We start from the raw sequence: 6,016 nt of genomic DNA, 5'->3' as shown, positions 1-6,016 counted from the left end.
GTTTTGGGAGGAGAGGTAGCTGGGTGAGGGGCCATACAGCGTGCGGATCAGAGGTTGGGAGCTCAGTCTGAATCCTGGCCTGCCACTCACCGCGAACGTGACCATGGGAATACTGTGCCTCAGTTTCCTATCTGCCAAGTGAGAATTATAATCATTCCTGCCTTTAGCTCCCTCCCAGGCTTGTGGTGAAGAGATGATGATGTGCTGTTCTCCAGGGTGGAAAGTTGCACAAAAAGTTGGTTATGATTCTCAGTGTCCACAAAAAAGAAGTGGTGGAGCAGGTAGAGGAGGAGCAGGAGGTCCCAGCTCTCCCCTGCTTCCTCCTGATACCTGCGTTATTGAATGCTGAGCTGTGCCTGGCTCTGTCATAAGTCCTTTGTATATGTTACCTTCTTTAACCTTCACTACAGTCCCATGATATGGGTGGCATCACTCATTTCACACATGAGAAAACCAGGCCTTGCGCCTAAATCACAAATCTGTTAGTAGCAGAGCAGAATTGGACGTCCATTGGCCTTCACAGTCCATGCTGTCAACCATGGTGCTCTCCTGAGCACGACCCTGGGACTCAGCCAGGTCCTTCATGTATTCCCAGGATCACGTTAGCAGTGAGTGGCAGGCCAGGATTCAGACTGAGCTCCAAACCTCTGATCTGCACGCTGTATGACCCCTCGCCCAATATTCTCTCATCTTAGACTCCTTGAAGAAGAATAGCATGAGGATTACAAAATCAGCTCCGGGGATGGATGTCTGAGTTCCGATCCTGACTTACCAATTATTAACCGTATGGTCTTGGACATTTGACTTACACTTCCTCATCTGTAAAATGGGGGTAATAATAGTACTACAAATGTTTATTGTAAGCAATCCACCTTCAGCCTCTCATTTCATCCTCACAGTAACCCTATGAGGTAGTAGTTACTAATGCCATTCTTTCCCCATGTATTTTAGGGATTAACTAAGATACTTAGGTGCTATAACAAAAAGATCCCCCAGTTGGAGTTTGTTCCTCTCTGGTAACTGTGCAGGGCAGGTTGTGCTCCATGGGGCTGTCCAGGGACCCAAGTGGGCGAGGCAGCTCCACCATCCGCAGCACCGGGGGCAGCTGCTCCATGTCCTTACCCACATGGTCAAATGTGGCTCACCATGGTGGGAGAGGGGAGAATGGATTTTGAGAGACAGCTCTTAGCCAGCCACAATAATGTATGCAAAAGTCTTATTATTCAGTAAGTTCTCAATAAATCATGGCTATTATTACCTGAGTCCCCATCCTAGTGGGAAGGGTAGATTGTGAAAGCTGCTTATAGGAAGGAAAAGGGTAACAAGTCAATGCTTACAGCAAAAGGTGAGAATAGTGTAAAATATCACAGTACCCATATTTTCTCTGGCATTTGCTCTAACTGGTCTTTTTATTGTTTGTAAGTAGAGAGTTTATTGTGTATTATTATTATTTAGTCTTAAGGAAACCTAGTTTATTGTGTATTATTATTATTTAGTCTTTTTTTTTTTTTTTTTGTGGTACACGGACCTCTCACTGCTGTGGCCTCTCCCGCTGCGGAGCACAGGCTCCGGACGCACAGGCTCAGCGGCCATGGCTCACAGGCCCAGCCGCTCCGCGGCATGTGGGATCTTCCTGGACCGGGGCACGAACCCGCGTCCCCTGCATCCGCAGGCGGACTCCATTATTTAGTGTTAAGGAAACCTAGTGAAAGTGTTAAGTAGAAAACCCTAATGATCTCCCATTTCTCATTAGTCATTTCTAAGGTGAGGAAGCACTATCCTAATCACCTTTAAGAGAGGAAAGCGGGACACCTAAGAAGAATTATGTTTCCAGGACTCGTCCTGAAGCCATATTGAAGTTACAAAAACTTCATGGCTTAAGTCCCATGTTAGAGGGAGTTGAGGAAACCAAGATTCAGGCATCTGTGTTGGGGGATCTAAGAACCTGGATCTTTGAGTTATCTTGGGATAAAGGGAGAGATGGTTTAAAATTTCAGAGTTGGAATGTTAAGCCTTGTGACTGACTTAATCTATGGATATAGGTACTGGGGATTTTCCCCCCCAATATATGAACTTTTAGGTTTTTTTTTTTTATTTTGGCTGCGTTGGGTCTTCGTTGCTGCACACGGGCTTTCTCTAGTTGTGGTGAGCAGGGGCTACTCTTCGTTGGGGTGCGCGGGCTTTTCATTGCAGTGGCTTCTCTTGTTGCAGAGCGTGGGCCCTAGGTGCGTGGGCTTCAGTAGTTGCGGCGTGGGCTCAGTAGTTGTGGCACGTGGGCTCAGTAGTTGGGGCTCACGAGCTCAGTAGTGTGGCTTGTGGGCTCTAGAGCGCAAGCTCAGTAGTTGTGGTACATGGGCTCAGTAGTTGGGGCTCGCGGGCTCAGTAGTTGGGGCTCGCGGGCTCTAGAGCACAGACGCAGTAGTTGTGGCACATGTGCTTAGTTGCTCTGCGGCATATGGGATCTTCCCGGACCAGGGATTGAACCCTTGTCTCCTGCATTGGCAGGTGGATTCTTAACCACTGCACCACCAGGGAAGTCCCTTAGGTTCTTTTTTGACTTCACCTTATGAACATCATAATAACTAGCACTTTTATGCACCTACAGTATGCCATAGTGCTTTCCATGTATTAACTCTTTACATTCCCCCAACAACCCATTTTTCACGTGAGGAAACTGAGGCTCAGAAAGGGTAAGGATCTTGCCCAAAGACCCAGATGGTAAGTAACCAGAGACAAGATTCAAACCATGGCAGTGTGGCTCTGGATCCATGCTCTTAACCACAATGGGATGACACTAGTTATGCTTCATTATACAGAATTATATAAATCTAGGACCAAAAGTAATCTTCTTCACCTGTCACCCAGATAGCATGAGTCTGTTTCCTGGGGGTTCTGATCATCTTTGCTTTTCCTTGCCTCTGGGTTTCCTGTCTATTGTGTCTGTATGATTCTTTTTCCATTAGTGTTTCTCTCCAGCTGTGGGCACAGTGATATGTTGTGTCTCTGTTGTTCTTTTTTTTTTTTTAATTAAAAAAATTTATTTTGCCCACACCACGTGGCATTGTAGGATCTTAGTTCCCTGACCAGGGATGGAATCTGAGCCGCCTGTAGTGGAAGCGTGGAGTCTCTAAGTCTGTTTTTCTGAAGGGGCCTTAGGCTGGGGGGGACACCTGATGGACAACAATCTTTGTAAGGGACAAAGTGATATGTTAGAATGCTAGACACCTAAGGAAGTAGGGTTTTGTTTTTTTCAGGAAGTTATCCTTGTAACAGGGAAAGGGAAATTCAAATTGAAAGAGCGCTCAAGACCTTCCCAGCACGTAGAAAGTATAATTATATGAACTAGCATGGTTTGTTTGGGGACTGCTAAGTGGTTTATTATTTATGGAGTATAAAGTATGAGGGTGAGAGAAGGCCAGTGAGGGGTACACTTACAGTCATCCACAAGAATATTTTTGATGTCATGCTAAGCAGTTTGGGTATTAGGATCACTATGAAGAATGAAAGGTGCATTGGAGGGGCAGGAGTTGGGGCAAAGAGACCGGAGAAGACCCAGGTAAGAGCCCTGGTGGGAGATAATGAGGGTCTGGACTGGAGCAGGGGCAGTGTGAACAGGTAGGATGGGATAGTTTTAACCAGTGGAAATGATGGGTCCTCCAGGCCCTAAGGCATGAAGGAGAAGTGGGAAGGACCATGAGGGGCCCCCATGCCCTGCCCCTACCCCATATTTCTGGTTTGTGTGGATGGTGGTGCTCTAAACTCAGAAGCAGTTACACTCCAGGTGGGGCAGGCTTGGGACTTAGGTATTGAGATCCATTGGAGACTCTTAACGCAAATTCATTGTGGGAATTCCAGGTCGAGACATCCAATAGGCATTTGGGTAAATATGTATTGTTCAGGTAAGACACCTTATTGTTTTTGTTTTTAATTTTCTTTACTAGTTTTATTTCAGAAGAAGCCAAGAAGTGGTATTACATTGGTACATTAATGATAGAGGCTTGATGGACCCAATTTGACACTTTTATCATTGTAATCATTGTTTTTGAATAGCTAGAAATGCTCATAATGTACATGTCTACACATTCCTATATATTTCTTTTTTTTTGAATGTTGGACCATAGTTTATTCCTGCAAGTCACATTGAGAAGAAAAAACAGCTAACATGGAGGTGGCGGGTGTATGCTGCTGTTAGAATCTTGCACCACTAAAGTTCTCCACGGCACAAATTATACCCCTTTGTTGTCATAATAGATATACATAAATTTTTAAAATTTAGAAGTGCCAGTCTTTTTTTTTTTAAACATCGTTATCGGAGTATAATTGCTTTACACTGTTGTGTTAGTTTCTGCTGTATAACAAAGTGAATCAGCTATACGTATACTTATATCCCCATATCCCCTCCCTGTTGCATCTCCCTCCCACCCCTCTAGAAGGCACCTTCTTGTCAGCATGGATTGGGTGGCCAACCAGGGCTGCAGTCTAGACAATACGCACCATGTGGACAGATTGGGTGTGCCTTGGCAGCCATTCCAATCACACCTCAGCAGGGGCATTGCTGAATACTTTTTCCTCTCCCTGGGTCTTGCAAATATAAGACTTCTAAATTAATGTATTATGTATATACAGAAAAGTGTGTACCTTAATCTACAACTTGATGAATCATCATAAAATGAACACATACGTGTTACCACCCCAGATCACCCCTTCTCATGCCCCCTTTCTCTCCCCCAGACTCACTACGATCCTCACATCTAACACCATAGGTTCGTTTTGCCTGATTCTAAACTTTGTATAATTGGAGTAAAAAATCACGTACTCTCTGTCTGGCTTCTTTTGCTCAACACTGTGTTTGTGAGATTCACCCATATTGTATGTCACAGTAGTTTGTGGGTTTTCATTGCTGTGTAGTATGTCATGGCATGAATATTCCACAGTTTATTCATTTACTGTCAACAGACATTTGGATTGTCTCCAGGTTGGGTTTATTATGAATAGTCTTTCTTGTATATGACTTTCGGGAGCTCATGTACACATTTCATTGGGTATTTTCCTAGGAAAGGAATTGCTCTGTTACCTGAATGTGCATGTGGTCAGCTGCCAAACAGTTTTGCAAAGTGGTTGTAATAAATTACACCCTCGCAGGTTGTTTATGAGACTTCCAGTGGCTCCACAACAATTGTTAAGTATTTTGAATGTCAAACGTTGTGTCAGCATATGGTTAAACCAGGGAATTCAATTTTTCGGAGCAGGAAGCTTACTTGCTTGCTTATTTATTTATTTATTTATTTATTTACGGCTGTGTTGGGTCTTCTTTGCTGCGCGTGGGCTTTCCCTAGCTGTGGCGAGCGGGGGCTACTCTTCCTTGCGGTGTGTGGACTTCTCATTGCGCAGGCTTCTCTTCTTGCGGAGCACGGGCTCTAGGGCGCACGGGCTTCAGTAGTTGTGACATGTGGGCTCTAGAGCACAGACTCAGTAGTTGTGGCACATGGGCTTAGTTGATCTGCGGCTTGTGGGATCTTCCCGGACCAGGGCTTGAACCCGTGTCCCCTGCATTGGCAGGCAGATTCTTAACCACTGCGCCACAAGGGAAGCCCCTCTCCTGGGAAGCTTTTTAAGCTTGTATAGAGTCCTGGATCCCACCTCAGGCCTCCTGAGGGTGGGGGAGAGAAGACAAATCCTAGCTTCAGAGGCCTGCCAGGGAAGGTGCTCTGTTGCGGGGACTGTGTGTGAATGGAGAATGAGAATAGAACACTTGTGTGACTCTGTAGAGAACTCTAGTGACAACTGTGCGGTTCAGGTTGGCTGGGGAAGGACCTGAGGCCAGGAAGGTGGTGACAAACTAGAGAAGCTGGTGGGATTCAAAGACTGGAGACCTGGACGGTGCAGGAGGTGGGGTGAGTGGGAGGGACAGGGGGAGCTGGGAGGATGGGAGGCCGTGGTCAGAGAGCAAAATGTGAACTTTTCAGCAGTGGAGCTGCTCCAGGTGATGAGACTACTTAGGAGCCAAACCCAAACG

This window comes from Delphinapterus leucas, chromosome 12, assembly GCF_059928025.1.
Source record: "Delphinapterus leucas isolate spDelLeu-1000000601 "Yukka" chromosome 12, BTC_Dleu_Yukka2, whole genome shotgun sequence".
Classification (NCBI taxonomy): domain Eukaryota; kingdom Metazoa; phylum Chordata; class Mammalia; order Artiodactyla; family Monodontidae; genus Delphinapterus; species Delphinapterus leucas.
This window is presented reverse-complemented; position numbering follows the sequence as displayed.